This window comes from Pogona vitticeps, chromosome 1, assembly GCF_051106095.1.
Source record: "Pogona vitticeps strain Pit_001003342236 chromosome 1, PviZW2.1, whole genome shotgun sequence".
In the NCBI taxonomy this organism is placed as follows: Eukaryota; Metazoa; Chordata; class Lepidosauria; order Squamata; family Agamidae; genus Pogona; species Pogona vitticeps.
This window is the reverse complement of record NC_135783.1, coordinates 16,254,522-16,273,594: the sequence shown is the minus strand read 5'-3', so window position 1 is coordinate 16,273,594 and position 19,073 is coordinate 16,254,522. Positions and strand designations below refer to the sequence as shown.

General features: G+C 43.7%; 1 protein-coding gene across 3 annotated transcripts in view; it reads left to right on the top strand.

Annotated features, from left to right (window-relative positions):
* The first annotated feature begins 565 nt into the window (after window positions 1-565).
* The window catches only part of FOXN2 (forkhead box N2), a 48,463-nt gene continuing 29,955 nt past the window's right edge, over window positions 566-19,073 (top strand). The window contains exon 1 of one of the 3 annotated variants that reach the window (XM_072987991.2): window positions 566-813. The gene's annotated coding sequence lies outside the window, so the exon portion shown is untranslated. Of the gene's footprint in view, window positions 814-912; window positions 1,112-1,137; window positions 18,534-19,073 lie in introns of those variants that run through there. The other 2 variants (XM_020794758.3, XM_072987983.2) reach the window with 2 other exon arrangements.

Below are 19,073 nucleotides of genomic sequence, written 5' to 3'. Positions count from 1 at the left end.
TAATAGAACTTTTATCATTTTGAAAATGCAAACAAACTTCTTCCCCTAACACAGCAAATCTGCACACGCCTATCACAGAGCAGAGCACGGAAAAGTTAACTTTTCTGACTACTGATCCCAGAATCCCCCGGGAGGGGGGCAAAGTCTACCTAAGAGTAACGCGGCTACAAACTGGCTTTTAGAGACCTTAAAATCTCCTAGGCTCCGCCCACAAACCAGGGCACCCTTTTAACCCTTTCTTCCCCTTCTCGGTCAATAGTGCTTCGTTTGTATCCAACCTTCGACTTCACGTCTCCGCATATTTGGCCGGAGCCAAATAAAAATAAAAATACACATCCACAGCTGCCCCTCGGCATATTTTCCAGATGTCCTCCTGGGACCTCCCCTCCTTCCCCTCCCCCCCCCGCGGCCATTTCTTTTGCCAGAAAAACCTTTCCACTCTGGAAGGCGTCAAGGTCACCTGCCGCCCCGCGTGGGAACCCAGTTCCCGGAGACTTCTCCCTCTGCTCCCCGTTTTTGCTCCCAAGCCCCCCCCGGCAGGCCCGACCCCCCCCCTCCAAAATGCATGACATGCCCTCAAGCCACAACCGCTGTCCAACCCACCCCCCGTCATTCGCCTCCTCCTCTCTTCCCCCTTCCTGAGTCCTGCAAAGCCGGCCCGGGGGAGGCAGCAGCCGGACATCCCCCCCCTTTTCCCCGAAGCCATGGACTCGCCCGCCGGAGGAGAAGCGAAGGACGCGAGGGCAGACCCATTGCAACACGGGGGGGGGGAGAGAGAGAGGTTTCCTAGGCGAGGAGGTTTTTGCAAGCCGGGTGAGGCGGGGCGGGGCGGAGGCGGGCGAGAAGAAGGGGAAGGGGAGGAGCTAGTGGCTCGGGCGCCTTGTTGCTATGGGGAGATGGGGAGGGAGGGGGCGGCGGCGCTCGCTCGCTGCGCAGGGCAAGGAGGCAGCGCCAGCGGCAGAAGCAGCTGCGGGGTCTGAGTGACAACCTTCCTGTCTCGCGCTGCCACCCCGGGCGCCTCGTGCTCTTCCCCCCCACCTCCCCGGCGCGCGCGCCCCCGCCTGCCCCCCCCGCCGTCGCCGCCGTCACTTGCACGAGCTGCATGAGGACCGTGAGTTTGTGTGAACCTTTTTTTTTTCCTTTTCTTTACTCTCTCGGGAGGGAGGTGGGAGCATCCATTACTCCTCTGGGTTTTTTTTTCTTGCAACCCCTTGGGTGCTTTTTTCTTCTTTGCTTCCAACTTCATTTCCCCCCTCCCTCCCTTTCTCCCTCCCCTTGCAATTGTTATTTTTATTAAATTAAATTAAATTGCAGCCCACGTCTCTCTCCCTCACCCTCTCCCCGAACTTCCTTCTGTAATAGGGTCTGCCAGTTGTGTTGTTGTCTTATGTCTTTATGGGGGGGGGGGAAGGGTGGCTATTGAGACGGCCCGGTGTGTGTGTGTGTGTGCAGGCTTGTCTTCCTGAGGGTGGCACCGTGTGGGTTTGGGAAAGGCGGAGGGTGCAAATCGCGTCGAGGGGTGTGTGTCTGTGTGTGTGCGTGCGTGTGCATACGTGCAGTTGAACCTGTTTGGAGACTTGCAGGGGTTTAGGAGATAGGGTAGGCTTCAGGGAAAAGGCTACGGGGTGGAGTGTGTGGCAGAAGGGTGTGTTTGTCATTTGGAGTTTGTGGACAGGAGGGATACCTCTGTGTGTGTGTGTAGGGTGGAAGATGCATTGTGGACTCAAGAAGGTTTTGGGGGGTGTTTTGCATTTGGCGGTGAGGCGAAGGCGAGTATGGAAGTGAAAAAGAAAATGGGAAAACACTTTGAGGAAACCGGAGATGGTTTTTTTTTTTTGGCCGCCGGCAGATTGCTTTTTCAGGGCCAAGCCAGTTGTGCGTGAGAGTGACTCTGTGTGTGCGCGTGTGTGGAAACAGGCGTGCATCGGATGGCCAGTCCAGCCACACGAGGAGGGGGGAGTAGTTTGTGCGTCGGACCTGTTTCTCCCCCCCCCGGGGGCCCCGACGGAGGCTTTGTGGTGGGGGCTTTGGCGGGGAGGGAGGGAGGGAGGACCGGTCCCTCGAGGGATAAAGGAGGGTGTTGTGTTGTGTGTTTTAAAAAACCGAGACCCAGCCCGCTCTCCCACCCCCGTCTGACCCCTAATTAGCGTGGGCACGTGTGCGCCTAGGCGGTGGTTCCGGCTTCCATCCGAGGGGCGAGTGCAGGACCCGATCATGGGGCAGATGGCGGAGGGGGGGGTGATGATTTCCCCGTAGCTCTCGAAGGGGTTGGAGTTTTGCTTCCCTCTCCCTTCTTCGGGGATGTGTGTGTGTGTGTGTGTGTGTGTGTGTGTGTGTGTGTGTGTGTGTGTGTGTCCGCCTAGAGAGATCCCTTGTGATTTGAGGGCGCCCTGCTGGGAGAGCCCTTTCCCCTAATCTGTGTCCCTTTCATGAGAAAGGAAACGAGGGTAGAGAAAGGCTCGGGCTCAGTTTTGCAGACTCTTTCCAAAGCACCCCGTCCCCCAAACACCCTTCCTGCCTGCCCCCTTGGCCCCTAAAGTTGGAAAACAGATTGGTAGTTCTTTTTTGGGAAAAGAAAAACAATTCCCTTGCTTGGGAAGTTAAATGCAAACGAATGAATGCTCACGTTCACCTATTTTTTTTAAAAAAGCTCTTTTTTGGGGGGGAGGAATGGGGTGGGTTCCATTCTTACCGCCCTCCCCCAATGTCCCCCTTTCGGCCCCACCAGCCCTCCGCCACCCCCTTCCTCCATTTTGCTCGGGGTTGTGACAGCCACGTGGCCGGCAAAGCCTGGCGCCGGGGAAAAAAGCAGCCACGGGGTCACGGGAGGGGGGCGGCGGTGCTTGGAGCGTGTGGCTGTGTGTACGCAGCCCTAACACAAAGGCAGGCGGCAGAACGTGTGGAAACTCCTCCTCCTCCTTTTCCTCCATGGGAGCTAGAGGAGACCTGCCTCTTTTCCTCCCGCGGGAGCTCTGCAATATTGCATCCATCCTGTCTTCCTTCTTGCACTTCCTTCTTTGCACGCACCCCCCCCCCGCGCAGCTAAAACTAAAAATGCAGACTTGTAATTAAAAAAATGGAAGTACTGTAGAAACTTGGCACCCAGTTCCTTTAGGTTGACGAAACCGGCCTCTTACCCCCTGAATGTTCAACGCATTTTAACCTCTTGGCATCCATGCATATACACATCCTATTTTAAACGCACTTAAAAATTTCCCATGGCTTGCCAGGGCAACAGCAACTTGTTTTTCCCTCTGCTCTGACAGACTTGGAACAGAAAAAAGAATTTATTTTCACACAAGAATAATCTTAGCGCGATTTCTGAAAATGTGAAACCGTTGAATTGGGGGCCTGCTAGGTGAAGTGGGTTTCTTTCCTATGAAATTCTGATTTTGGCTGACCAGGAGCATATGACTACCTTGTTAAGACAAACTTTATGATTTATTCTGTTCGTTTTTACCTATGTGGAAGAGTACTTTTTGTGTGTAACTGTTACAAGCTGTGTTTTTTACCTTGTGGTATAAACAGTAGCCAGTAGATCCGTGAGGATTTTCAGTCATCCAGGTGAGGTTATCTGGAAGTTGAGTCATGGCAACTGGACTTCTTTCTTGTTAGGTTGAAACGTTTTGGTGCTCATCCACGTAGCTTCAGTCAGTAGCCAGTATGCTTAATAAATTAATTGGAAGGTGGTGACTAAAGAAACTTGAAATGCTTTATTTATTCCTCCTCTTTCCTTGAAACTGAGTCTCAGGGTCATTAGGAGCCCATTAAATTTCCAAAGGCACTCTCAAGATTTGTGGCATCTTGAAAGTGAACATATTTTAATTTGGCACAAACGTTTGTGGGCTGAATTGGTACGACAATTCACAAAACTTGTGTAAAATAAATTTTAGTCCTCTGGGAGTCACAAGACTCTTCGTTCTTCTTGCTGTAAGAAAAGGATGTCTAATAATGAGGGTTCAGCTCTCTTCTTGCCCCCTATTCTTAATAGTTGGGAAATACCCTGTTTCCCCGAAAATATGACAGATGGCTGTCCATTCTTTTCTTGAAAACCCCACTGCTTAAGGATTCTCACTGTCAGGAAATTCCTCCTTGTTTCCAGGTTGGATCTGCCTCGGACGAGTTTCCACTCATTGGTCACTATAAGTCGGTTGCGACTTGATGACATAGGACGCACATGGTATCTTGTTCAGAACATAAAGAGGAAATTGCGCAAACTTTCCCTTCCTCTGGGAGATCCTTGTCATGTGACTTATCAGCCAGTTGCTGAGCCAATTTTCAACCAAATTAAGACGGTGTATAAAGGGAAGCCTGCTGGAACATAACTAAAGAGTTATGGAATCTCCCTTCTGTAGTTAAGTGACCCAACTGGTTATTGGTTGGGTTCTTTTGGGAAAGTTGGGCAATATTCTATACCAGGGTGTTTTCAATACTCTTTTAAGGATCCGGTCCATATGTGGTCTTCCACTTCAGAAGATGTTAATATCTCCTATTGAATAGGTTGTTATAACTCTTAAAATGTAATTCACAATTGGTAAGACTTCTATAACCTCTTGCCTATAAAGTTTTCTCTGTCCTAAAAAATGACATTACAGTTGAAAGCAGAGAACTGTATCTTGATTTACTTCCTTAACTTGTTTTTGCCTGTTTTAAAGGGAGATGTAAACTTTCTGAAAGAGCCCTAAAAATTAAAAAAAGTGGCAGATTTTCTTATAATTTGTTTTTTAAATAAAAGATTGAGAATGTGTTCTGTTGCTTCAGTGTTTAGCTGTGAAGCTGAAGTACTGCATTGTTAGTATATTTGAAATAAAGGCCTGGAAGTTGTATTTCAGAAACTCACATATGCACACCTCTGATTTAAAGCTAGCATGAAACTGTATTAAAGCTGATGAAGCTCATCCCACAGTTTCCTTGCATAAGCCATTTAGGCTTGCTTTCTGTTTTACTTTTGGGTGAGTTCAGTAAGAAGCATGCTGGGATAAGGTTAAAGGCAATGTTTTCTGCTTAGCAGAACAAAGGGTCTCCTATCCTGGTGATCTCCTAATTTGTATTGAACCATAGCTGCCATCATCCCTAGGTATCTTGGCTAGAATATGATGGGGACTGTAGTCCACCACCTGGAGAGCACTGGTTTGGAGAAATATGGTCTAGAGTTGGATTTATACTGGGTAAACCTGGGATTACATTGAACTTTGTACTAGACATTATTTCTTGGTTTAATTTAGTTAGCGTTGTTGGGAGAATATTATGGCAAGGGATACATGTCGTGTCACAAATAAAGGATAGAAAACTCAGATTTCTAGCTTGGATGTACTTCTGGATTCATTGGTGGCCAGGTGTGTGTGTGTGTGTGTGCACTGTCAAAACTAGTTGCCAGTGGTATCCATTCTTAGAAATGACTCCCTTGGTTATGGGGACACATGGTTTTGTTAGATTGCTCTTGAATTACTGCAGTGCTTTAAAAATGCACCTACATTAAATGTCTGGAAACTGCATCTGGACTCTTCACTTGCATCTGGGTGCAAATAGTGCCAATACAGTGGTGCCTCGGAAGACAAATTTAATTCGTTCCGCGGTTAATGTCGCCTTGCGAAAAATTTGCCTTGCGAAACGCGTTTTCCCATAGGAATGCTTTTAAATCTAATTAATGCGTTCCTATGGGCAAAAAGAGTCAGAACAAATTCAAATCTGGTTTACAAAAAGTTAAGTGCTTCTTAAAGCCATACATATTGTGCAGATGATTTCAAAAATTTCAATCAAAAAACTTTAACTTTTTAAACATCATAGAAAAATATTTAAAATCAGCAAATAGGAGGCAGGAACAAAAAAAAGGAAAACATTTGTCTTGCGAAGCAAGTCCATAGGAGCATTCGTCTTGCGAGTCATCAACCCCCGTTGCCAAAACCATTTGTCTTGCGAGTTTTCCGTCCGTCGAGGCATTCGTATTGCGAGGCACCACTGTATTATGAAGGCTGTGCTGGTTACTGTTCCATTTCCAGTCCCAGGTTGAAATGCTGAATATGGCCTGCAAAGCCCTATGCAGATTGATTAAAGCTATCTGAAGGACTTTATCTCTCTCTACGAGCCTCTTCGGTGGTTCCTCGACTTATAAACTTAATCCATCCCAGAAGATGTTCACAAGTTGAAATGTTCTTAAATCGAATTAGCATTTCCCATTGAAACCGGATTAATCCATTCCGGCTGTTTTTTGTTTGTATGTAGAGGCAATGGTTGTAAGTCGAAGCATTAGTTCCCTTAGGAACTAATGCAAAACTGGTTAATCCATCTTCTACCACTAGGGGGAGAATTTTTTAAAAAGCCCTAAGATTAGGTTAAAAACCGGGCAGGAAAGGAGGGAGGGAGGGGAAAATGGGGAAAAGAGGAGATCCAGGAGATTCCAGGCTGTTCCCATCTCTGTTGTCCTCTGGGAGGCAAGGATTTTTCTCCTCGGATATACTTTTTGGCAACTGAATGTGCTATGGAAAACTTTTAATGAGAGACGCTGAATAATTTTACTGTTTTTTGATGTGTGTGTGTGTTTTCCAGGTGTTTAAAACTGTTTTAAATGGGCAGTCTTTAATATCTTTCTGTGATGAATCGTATAATATTATGATAACTTGTGTTGTTGTTTTAGTTCTGTCTTTACAAAAAAAGTTCTGTAAGGTGCTTTGGGCCCCTGACTTAGGACAAAGGCAGGATGGAAATGAAATAAATACTCAAATAATTGTAAGAAAACCTAATCGGACTGTACCCAAACCCACTAATTTTAGTGCAGAAGAACTAACCATGCTGTTTTCTATTCCCTCAAAATTGGTGGGATGAAAAGGCATTTGCTTTCAGCTAGATCATGCCTGGGGGTGTACAATGTCCCCCTCCTTGCAATTCAAATATCGAACTGCTGTGGGGGATCACAATCCTATTCTCGTATTACTACCATCCTGTTCCCAGTGTGTTTGCAAAAGAGTTTAAAAACAGTTTATTATGCTTCCCAGCACTTCTTAATTCCTAGTCGGGCTATGATAAAGAAAGAAACATGCTTTTAATGAGCTTGCGTTTTCTTTACAGCCCGCAAATAGCAGATGATGTTCTGGCCAGCTGGTTTGCTTTGTGTCTGTTCAGAAGTGAGATTTCCCCCACTGTTAAGACTGCCATGACTGCTACCAGCAAGGGCAGGAGTCGGTGGCAGGCGGGTGAATTCAGTTTTGGGGGCTAGGAGTACATTCCAGTTAAGTTCTGGGTGTCTAAGCCACTAATCCTATTTTAAAGATGAAATTTAGCACCTTGGATACCTCTGTGAAAACTGCAGACGAAAACCCAGAGCGGATTCACAGCAGCCCTTGGAATTAAGAGTCACTAGCCATCACTTCTCTCTTTCAGTGAGGAAAAAAATGACTGTTTTGTAATAATGGTAGATGGGGACTAACAGTGTGCATTATTTGAAAAGTGTGTGGTTTCAAACATTACAAGAAGGGCATTCAGACAAAAATGCAAATGCACACAAACAAATGAATTCGTTTTTCCATCATAGACCTCATTGCATATGAGGCCAGAAGCAAGTGACCTTGTACTTTCAGGGTTGCATTTTGGAGGGGGCAATTACCCAGGGCTGCAAGCCAAAAGTGGGGGTGTAGTTCCCCCATTCTCCCCACAATCCCTCTTTCTTTCTACTACCTCCTCTCTTTGTGTCTTCTTTCCAGACTTTGATCTTTTTCTCTTTGTTTTCCTGCTTCCCACTTTCAGTCTCTTACCTTGCCCACCCTGTTTTATTACTCTTCCTCTTCTTGTCTGCCCAGCACATTCTTGAGGAAGGACGAATTGCTTTTACAAAAGTTCTGTTATCAGTTGTTTGCACAAGGCTTCTCAAATTAGGTGAAGGGTATTAAGTCAGGTTGTTCCACTCAATTTCAGTCATGTTTATCGAAAACTGTACTGCAGTCTACATCTGTACATGTGCTCCGGAAGAGGCTGAGACATGATTTTAGTAAAGTTGCTTGGCCCCATTAGAGTCCCCCGGCTGCCCTCTGAGTATTTGCTAGGCGCACATTTTTTGGGGTGTCTTGCTTAGCACAAGTGTTTTTAGCTGTATCAGTCCTCTTCTTCCTGTTCCCTGTGCAACATCCCTCCTCCCCACCCATCCTCCAACAGTCTTTTCCATGTTACATTCCTGGGAAAACCAGGCTTTCAAGAAATTTGCATAGAAATGGAGAGGGAGTCTTAGTTATCCTTCAGGTAGAGTTGGGTGGGTGCTTGCAGATGATCTCTGTGTACTTTGCAGCAGATGACAAAGATTTTTTAAGTCTCGAATTTATGAAATAAGCAATAGAAACACAACATTCCTATCTCTTGCTAAACTATACAGTATTGCAAAAAACAAAACAAAACAAAAACGCAAAACCAAAATGAAGATACTACCAGGAATAGATATTCGGGTGGAAAAGCTGGGAGTGCCATTAATTTCTGGTTCTCAAAACAGACAGATAACGGGAGGGTTTAGTAAAATAACCATAAATCTTGCAAACCTAAAATCAGCCCACTCTTGTTTTGGAAGACAGATTGTGGCCTGTTATACACAGTGGTGCCCCGCTTGACGACAAAATCACTTGATGATGAGTTTTTTTGCGATCGCTATAGCGATTGCAGAACGATGGGTTTTTTTCGCTGAACGTCGATTAGGTGCCTGCTTTGCAAACCGTTTGTTCGCAAAACGATGTTTTTTCTGGCTCCGCAAAATGGCTTCCCTCCCTTTGCAAAATGACTGTTTTCTGGACAGAACCTTCGGATGACAGCAATTTTAAACAGCTGATCGGCAGTTCTCTATGGGCAATCTTCACTGGATGATGAGGTATTTCCCCATTGGAACGCATTAACTGGTTTTCAATGCATTCCAATGGGGTTTTTTTTTTTCACTTGACAACAATGTCGCTGAACAGCGATTTTCCTGGAATGGATTATCGTCGTCAAGCGGGGCACCACTGTATCTTTATGATGGCTGCCTCCATCATTTTTCGCCATTGGCTTTGCTGTTGAGATTTGGTTAGTAAGACCTGATGTCTATCAGTCTCTACAAGGTTTTGCTTTTCTCTGCTCCTGTTTTAGGTCATGCTTCAGTTTAAAAGGGGTGTGAGAGAGACTGAGTGGGTTCAGTCTGTCTCTGGTCTGAATGGTTTATACATGCCATAATTCTCTATTGTTCACATTTGTGACACAATAGACATCTTGTGTAATTTTACAGAGAGAGTTCATGCGGAAAAGGTTTTTTTTTGAAGATAAACACTTTGAAAACTGTTTTGTCCTATGACGCCATTAGGAGACATTTGATCCTTTGCATGCAATAGTTGACAGCCTGCATCAGTCTATTCCCATCAACTCTGTTGGGTGTCACCAATTAGAGTTGTTGATTAAAACATCTAACCTGAGCCACAAATAGTGTAAGCACCAGTGACTCCATAAAGGAGTACAGTTGAGCCACAGGTGGTCCTGATACTCCTCTGTGCCAATCTTAAATAATGCAAGATTTACCAGAATGTATTTTCACTAATTTACAGTGCAGACCTGTGCCAGTCTACTTAGATGTAAGCCCTGTTGATTTTTATCCACAGGTAAATGTCTATATTAATATTGCTGCCTCAATCTCTGTCATTTCCCTCTTACTAAATGTACACGGTTAATACTTGAAAGCAGTGAAGGGGCACTGGGATTTTATTCTGAAGTCAATAAAGTGGTGTAAGTTAACAATGGCAATTTCACCTAATTAACAAGGTGCCAATTGTGTGCATGGTTATGTAACTAACACACAGTCAGGCATGTGACTGGCCTCTTGTTAATTAGCTGCACTTTGACACTCACACCTTGCATGATTTCAGTTACTCCAGAGTAGTGTTCCAGTAGGATTCTGGCCACTGACAAATAGCTGTATGTGTGGGGGAGAAAAGTCAGTCTTCAGGAAAAGTTGATAAGATGGAGGGCCCTTGGGCATTATTTGCTCTTTCACTGTACAGGTGCTGTACCTTGAAAGTCTGTAATATTCTGAAAGGGGTATGTGTGTTTAAAAACAGCTCTCTTGCAACTGTGGCAAAGCAGCATGGTGTGGCAAAACTGGCTTATGTGCTGTGCAGTTGACATGTTTCTCAAACCCAGCAGAATCTGGAGCGTGGGAAGTGGTATACCAGAAATCTTATCACATGACCTTGCAATAGAGTTCCGTCTTTCTTTCTTGTTGCATTATGTTGTCTGATCTTTCCGCTTTGTCTAGACACAAAAGGTAAGCAGGCAGGCAGTGTCTTCTTGTTTCCTTGGTGCGTATGATATGGATGATGTTATTTTGTTCTCACTTATGCCACTGCTTTGAGTACCTTGATAGAATCTTTTCCCTTTTCCCTGCCAACTTGATCTCTTCCTGTAGGCAGAAAAAATATTTTATGAGGCAGACTGATGCTGTTTTTCATTCCGAGCTATAGGCAGAGAGATGCTGAGTGGGGCTATAAAGGAAAGAGACAAAGATAACGATACCGTGCGGTGACAGACTTTAGTCATGCGGGGCTCACGTTCTTGCATACGAAACCCTGAGGTCCATCTGCTGGTACAAAATGGTGGCTCAGAGGGTGAAGCCAATCACTTGTTGCATCCAGGAGCCATTCCCTGAGATGATCTGCTTAAGTATGAATCTCCATTGGATTTCCAACATATCAAGAATTGTAATTCAGGTATGAAAATGGCTATTGTTGAGCTATAGTCACTTAAAGAACCTTTCCGATCTAGTAAAACTTTTAGTAGATCCTAGTCTATGTTCTTGGCCAATCCAGTCTCTACATAGTTAAGAACTCCACAGGGTTTCTTGGCTGACTGAGGATTTGTGTGTTGACCTCCCCAACGTTTTTGTCATTTTGGTTGTTACTGGGTTTTTGCTTTGGCAGAACAGGAAAAGCCTTGTTGACAATAGAGATGGAAGAAGATTTGCCGTCAAAGTGGGAGGTTGTCCTTTACACTTTGCTTCTGGGTGCGGAGATAAAATCTTTGGGGAAGGGCCCCCATGGCATTATTTGTATAACATTTTGGGTGCTTGAATGAATGGTCACTAAATTTTGTCATAGTTGCATACAGAAGAGATTTGCATGTGCGGCTGGTCCGTATCTCCTTGAATTTGGATATCCATGTTTACGGAGATAAATGTGAGTATTGCGCAATGCAATGCTTGCCAAATCTGCACGTGTGATACATGAAAATTCCGTATTGGAAATAAGCTTATTAAGGCCAAAGTCCTTTCTAATTCAGCACCTTGTTTTTTACAGTCAGTAGTTGTGTTTGTATGTTTGGGAGAGGTAGTACTGTATAGTTGTTGAACTACTGGACCAAGGCAATCCAGGTTCAGCCTCAAGCCAGCCACAAAGCTTGTTTGGCCTTTTGACAGCCATACTTTCCTAGTCTAGTCTACCTCACAGGGTTGTTGTTCAGATAAATATCAAGTATGCTTCTTGATACTCCAAGAGTATCTACTTCAAGAGTAACTACTCCAAGAATGCTAACCGGAGAACTTTTCGAGTTGTGGTGCCCTTTCTACAAGGGGTTCCAGAGAAGCTTACATAATGCTGCACCTGACATTTTGTCTATGTGACAAAACAGTGATTTAAAGCATCTGATTTAAATCAGATCTACCCCGGTGACAAGCCTGTGCTTTGCATTCTTTGGAAATCCTTTTCAGTTCTTTTCATTCATGTCAAATTATTCATTGTTTTAAAAGATGAGATTTTCTTGATACAGGATATGATAATTTTCATAAATTTTTTTAAAGTAAGAAAAGGTAAATTTTCAAAGTGATGTTTTCTGCTTTGTGGGGTGTTGGCATCCTAAACTTCAGGTTGGTACCTGGAGAACAAACTTCCATGTTCTTGGGTGCTAAGTAGCTTGGGATTATCTGTCTAATATGGAGCTGGCTGGATCACCCAACAAGTTGCTGTATCTGGGTTGAACGTTAAATACCGTACTGTGGTTTTTGGAGAAGAGCCAGACAGTGTAGCTTTAGACAAGCTGCACAGCCCTAGAACACCATCAGATGGGACTGGGTAAACCATTTCTGAATATTCTATACATAGAAGACCCTGAAAAGGTTGCTATAGATGGAAATTGACTTGGCAACACGTAATTATATGACTACGGAAATTGTGGCATTAAAGCTGCTTGAAAAGCTTCTTTCCCATTGGCTTGCATTGTGATTCTTGCTTATTGTTTTTGTATGTCTGCAGTCTCTTCCAGCTCAGTGACCCTAATAGCGTTTTCGATGTGTGTGAGCTTCTTCAAGGAGTGGTTTACCATTGCCAACTCCAAGTGAGTTTCCATGGGCAAGAGGGAATTTGAACCCATACCTTCTGAGTCCTAATCCAGCATTCTGTGTATTATACCACACTGACTCTCTTGATTGTATGTATAACTTTCTGTTAATCGTGGGAAGGTAGGGAAAGAAACATTTTTGAAGAAACTGCAAACTTCTCATATGGTCTTCCAGTGGTAGGCAAGGTCTTGCAACCTGAAGTCATAAGATAGTTTTAGCTCTCCAGTGTTTAGATTTTGAGTATGCAAACAGGAAAACAGATGCCTTCAAAATCATTGTGTTTGACTTTGTATCTGTGGTTTGTGAGCTCCTCCAGGCATAGAGGTGCCTTATCTAGGCATATTGTCACCTTTGCTGCTGTATGTGCTTGCTATCTATAGATAGAAAATCTCCACTTTGCTCCAAAGATCTAGAGCAGGCTTGTCCAACCTGCGGCCCAGGTCAGCTCGTAATGCGGCCCAGTGCAATTTTTTATGTTTAAAGAAATTCCAAAGTTTCAAGTTACACTGCCGACGCTTGCGGCCGGAATGTGGCCGGGGCATGTCACAACAGTAGAGGGGGAAAGGGAAGGAAGGAAGGAGTGGGAGGGGAGGGGACAGGGGGCCTGCGTGACTATATTGCGCTGTCCCCATCAATAGGTGGACCCCCTCCCAGCCCCATAAAGCTGCCGGAGTCGAAGCTGGCAGCCTCTGCTGTCTGAGATCGCAGCTGCCGGTAAGCGCGCTTGGAGCGGGGCTGCAGAGGACGGCTAGGGCTGGCCCCCCCCATGCGGCCCAAACCAAATGTATGTGCGGCCCAAATGAACTTTTCATCTTCTAATGTGGCCCAGGGAAGGTGAAAGGTTGGACACCCCTGATCTAGAGCTTCTTGGAGTGGCTTGTGGCAGTTGGCAGAAACTAGAAGGCAGAGCCACCTAGATGATGGTTCAGCTGAGCTCTAAAAACTGATCTGCTTTGTTCTGCAATTTGAAAATATATTGGGAAAGGATATCAATCGGTAGCCGTGTTAGTTTGTCGTAACTCAAGAGAACCTGAACCTCCTTTAAGACTAACTGAATTTCATTTTTTGTAAGAATTTGTGTGGCAAGTCTTTGGGTCCAAGTCCTGAGCCTGAGTCTTCAGTCCGAAGTCTTCAGTCCCAAGTCACAAGCCTCAAGTCTGAGTCCCTATTAAAAACAAGCTCCCCCCCCAAGTGTTCCAGGTTGTGAGTTGAGTCTTGAGTAACTGGGGGGAACAAAAACCCTGAGTCAAGTTGCCAGTGTGACTTAAATCCAACTTGACAGCAAATCCCACAACTGGAGTCCCCATCCTTGGTCTAAGCACTTTTCTTGTGTACTTGGACACACAAAAGCTGAAAGAAGTGTGCTTGGACGCACTATAATAGCTCATGGAAAAATAAATAGGAAACTTACAGTTGAAGAGCTAGAAGGGACCTTATGGATCCTCAGGTCTGACCCCTGTCAGAGAGGGAATAAAAAATGAATTTGTCTTAAAGGTGTTGCATGATTTCTGTTTTTTCTTGGAAAAGGAAGTTTTCCCAGAACCAGCCACCTCCAGTCAGATAGATGACTATCGGAAGGATTCTGGGAACTGTAGACCATAAAATAAATGTTCCAAGATCTAGGATATACCATTTTCTTCTTGACACCCCATCATCATCATCATCATCATCATCATCATCATTATTATTATTATTATTATTGCTCTGTCATAGGTACTAGCACATGTTTTACAAACAAAGAAAGAGCATGTGGAAAAACCAACGTCTAAAGGATATTTCACTTCATTCCGTAGGAAGTTGCTCATAGGCAGCAATACTTTACTTACACTGTGGAAGGTGAAACTTTTCCATGTTCAAGGATGAAAAGGCAGAGTGGCCAGAAATTCTGTTGCTTGGCATAGTAAATCACACTAGACTAGACCCACTGAATTGGTGGGGGTTTGGTGTGCAAACTCCTCCATAAGGTCTGTTGATTCAAATGGGCCTACTTTAACTTCAGCTTCCTTTAGTGTAATTAAGTGCAGTTTACACAAGCTAAGCAACAGGATTTTGGCCAATGTGTAGTATCACTTCCATTGTTCTTTTAAGGGTTTCTGTTATTTTGGCAGCAGTGGTTTGTGATTTTAAAATACTAGGCTTGGAAATGGTTCAAGTTTTGGTTTCAAAGTAGGTCATCCTGTTTTGTTCTTCATAATGTTAAACTAAAACTGGAAGGCAGCCTGTGAGTCATAGCTTAAGCAATATCTCGATTGTATTTCTGAGGCACAGGTTGATGCTGAAGTTACTGTAGTGAGATTTCCCGTCAGGTTGCTCTTGTGGATTTCCATGCGGGAAAACACAGAAAAATGAGCAACAACTTTTGAACCCTAACCCTTTTCCTATAGAGAAAAAATTGTTCAGTAATCCGAATGTCTTCTTATGGTGTGTTGGAAAGCTCTGTGTGGATATAAGACATATTAAATTCACAGTAGATTATAGCGCTGGACTGTACCATTTCAGGGGGAGGAGGGTGTGTATAACTCTCTGGTAGTCTCCAAGAAAATCTTTCTCTCCTTTGAAATCAGGTATATCAGAGAGAGCCTTTTTTTTTAAACACAGAGGAGTAATGAAAAATATGCCAATCCTCCTTCAACACCCCTACAACATGAAATGGTACAGTCATTGTAATTCTGTGTCCTGTGTCTTATCTCTATGTGCAGATTGACTTTTAAGAGGGAAATGTGTTTTTATAGTATTTCGGTAACCACTGGTGCAGCCTCCCTCAATCTGGTACCTTCCAGAAGTGCGGGGACTACAGATCTCATGTGCCACTGTCTGTCTCTGTATGCCATGGGAGTGGATAGGACTTGTAATCCAAAGTAGTTGGCTCAAGCCAGGTTGGGGAAGGTTGCACTTGTCTTGTGAAAATTCTTTTCTGTGTCCTTGCTGGTTAAATGTAGAATGTGATGAGTGATAATAAAGATTTTGACAAGTACAGGAACAATGCTTTTAGGCAGATTTAAGTTTCAAGCAAGCTAAGTAGGCAAACTGCCACTCTATGTCAGAAATGAGAAGTGTTACACAGGGGGTGTTGAAGTGCAACATCCAGAAACTCACAACATGGCTGCAGCACATGTTGGCTATTGGGTTCTGGGAGCTGTAGTCTAAACACCCAGACTTTTTCCATCTCTGATCTGTATCCACATGGATGCTTGGTAGCAGGTAGATGGTTCAGCGGTGCTGTGATTATTTGATCTGCATCCTGAAGTGCTGAACAGTTTGCAAATCTACTGATCATAGCTCACACATTTCGAAGATTTTCCATAAGCTGCTGCAGTCATAAGATTAATCACCCCCTCCCCCAAAACTCAGCGTAATAACTATGGCAACCCGTGATGGCTTCACTGCCTCAACCATCACGCTGGGGGTTGTAACAGCCAGATGGCTCTCAACAATGGCAAGATCCAGTTGGTTTCCCTTAGGAAAGTTCTTAGGGACAATAATACTTAAGGGAATAAAGGAAGATTAATTAATAGAAGCATTGTTGGTGCTTAGATTCAGTTGCTCCTCTTTGCACTGGAGCTATGTGATAATGTGCTCTTTTATGGGAGGTCATATATTGCATATCTTCAAATTCCCACCAGCTGGAAAGAAAGAAAGAAAGAAAGAAAGAAAGAAAGAAAGAAAGAAAGAAAGAAAGAAAGAAAGAAAGAAAGAAAGAAAGAAAGAAAGAAAGAAAGAAAGAAAGAAAGAAAGAAAGAAAGAATTGATGGTCTTCCTTGGTCTCACTTCCCACAGTTACTTTTCTGGACTACAGTTACCAGCTTATGGGGGTTATAATGCAAACACATGGATTTAGACTAGTTTTTTTAATGAGCTATGGTTACTAAATTTAGGCTTATCAAACAGAATGTAGAATAACAAATTCAATTTGTATTCAGCAGGATAATTTCCCAAGCAAATGTGTTTGGAATTGTCATAAAGGCGTGTCTTTTTTCTTTTGGGAACAACATCTACATTTTGATGTGTGGTAAATGATCAGCATTCACTCAGGATGAAGACAGACATCATCTTTCTTTGACTAGTGAGGGGGTAGTTTCGAAACATCCTTGTTGTGTTCACCCCAAATACAGTACCTTTTTTTTCCACTCTGAAAAAGCAATTACCTAATGTGCTTGGTTTGCACCAGGGAAAGCAGTACTGAAACTTCCTAGCTGGCTAGTTTTCCAGGCGGCTTCCACTTTAGAGTACTTTCGGCAACTGTATTAAAACAAATAAACCTCTGGGGTGAAAATTGCACAGCCAAAGAAAAAAAATTGCCAGGTATTTTGTTTTGTAGGTAGAGGCCAAAATCTCCTTGCATAGTTAGATAAACCGCAGAACGTCCGAATGCAAATTGACTGAAATTGATAAATCACGATAGACACTATCAGGTGTACACTGAGTCACACAATTCAGTACGCAACTAGTAATGCCTATGGTGGTTTGCCTCTAAAAGTTACACAGTTTTTACTGTGCCAGCACAACTAGGTCAGAGGATTTGGGCTATTGAATAACAATGTGCTTTTTGAAAAAAAAAAACCAATAGAAAAACATTTAATAACACAAAAATAATCTGTTCAACATTGTTCACTGCAAGTTCTTAGGATTTACTGGCTCTGGACATCCACTAACATTATGTGTTGCAGTATGTTTTGCATGTGCCAGGTTCTCGTCGTCCTTACTAGTTGTTATAACCTTCCAAAAGGTAGGGCTGCAAAATTCAGTAGGTGAGGGGTCTGTGGATCCTGTATTAATGTAAGTCAGGAGCGGGCAAAGTGTAGCCTGCAGGTTGCATGCAATCCCCCAAGTGTTTGTCTTCCGTGACACCCTATCATGCAAAAAATTTTCAAAAAAATCCTTCTTTTAAACCTGGGGGGAGGGGGGTCCTTCCAAACTGTATGTGACTTTCATTTATGTTAATTTTTAAGCCCAGTCCCCTTTGGGACCTAAAACAGACTGGGTGGGAAGGTTTCAAAATATGGCAAAAATTATTCATCTTTTTGGAATACAGAGGCGTACAGTCCTGCAAGCTGAGCGGAGTGGGGAAGATATTCAGCCTCTGAATCTGCGAAATTTGCCTACCTCTGATACAGTAAAAAGGCAGCCCTTGACCATCCATTTTATCAGTTGATTATGTTGCATTTGTTTGTCATCAGCAGCTTCCTCCTAGATTTTAGGAAATCAACCTGTCACAGTTTTTCTGTGTTCCTCCATAATTATCCCAGCGGCTAATAATAATAAATTAAGATTTCACTTAACAACTACTTGTGTTGTGTCATTTAACGACAGCTATCCTTTAGGTACCATGGAATACAGTACAGTATTTGTTTTGTTTTTGAGATAACAGGATTGTAGCACTGGCAAGAACTGTGAAGGGCATTGGGTCCACCGCCCTACCCAAAGCACAGAAACTATGACTAAACTAGTCCTGACAGATAAGGGTTTTGAAATGGGGAGTCCAAAGTACATGCCTGCATTCACCGACCCATCAAGTGTTGTAGGAACACTTGCTTCTGCTGTGGGGAAATCTCTCAAGCAATTTGGGGAGAGATTTGTGTTGATATCAAGTTGAACACACACGTACCACGTCACAAAGTGGAATAGCCACTTGATGCATATGTAGATTCGGCGACAGTGCTGGGGGTCAGTGCAGCAGCCGACATGCTGGAAAGTGTTCTCTCGAATGCAAGTTGCAAAGCTGGGTGCAAGAACAGGTCATGATTGTTCTTACAATCTTATCTCTCCCTTAAGCCTTGGTGCTTGGATGGATAAACAGTTGGGATTTTTTTTCTCTTTACGTCCCACCCCATGAGCAAAATAGCTGAATGCGCTTTTTCATCTAGCAGAGATGAGACTGCTAAGCAGTGTGCCAGCTTTCCGAAACCTATGACCGAGAGGCAGATTTATATCCCCAAGGAGAACATAATGCTTCAGTTGTCTTGGATACATGGTGGTGTTATGTAGCATTGTAATCAAATATAGGCCGCCTGCGGTTGCATTTTGGGATTTAAATCTGACCTCTGATCTCAGCAGCAGCTCTGCCGTGGTGGGTAACGTACACTAGCACATTTGGGGAACTCCTGAGAACAAAAGGAAAGAGGGACAGAGAGGGGGAGAGAGAGAAGAAAGAAAGATAACTCGTTGCTTCTCATATCTTCAGGTTTTTGAGAACCTTTGCTGCTGTTTTGTGAGTATTCATAGCGCTTGAAGGCTGAGCAAAAAAGAAACTTTGGTTCAGTTTTGTTTATTTAGTATTCTTCTGGCTTGTGGTGTAATATCGCCAATGCATCGTTCAGAACTTCTGTGCTTAGGAGACAGTTCTCTCTTTTTTATGTTCAAAAGCAGTTTTGATCCACCGTATCCATGTTTAACGTGTGGGACAATGGGAGAGGATATTGTAATGACTTTTATAGAAGGTGAAATACCAATGTGAAATTTGGTGCTCATGTTCAAATGGCTGTTTTGTGTTTTAGATTGAAGTGCCCGTTAGATCCTGGTACCTTATTTAGAAATTGCTGGTCCTTTCTTATGAAATATCTAAAGCTCTGGAACGTCATAAGTTACTTAGCAGAAACCTGTGGTCATGGCCCTATTGATGAGTAACCTCAAGAAGTTGGTGGACTCCGTTTGAATCAATACGTTCTGGCCTGGCTGTTAGTTGAGGGTAGGAATTATAGTCTGACAGCTTTGCAGTTTCTCACTTCTTCTCTTTGTTGTTGTTGTTTAG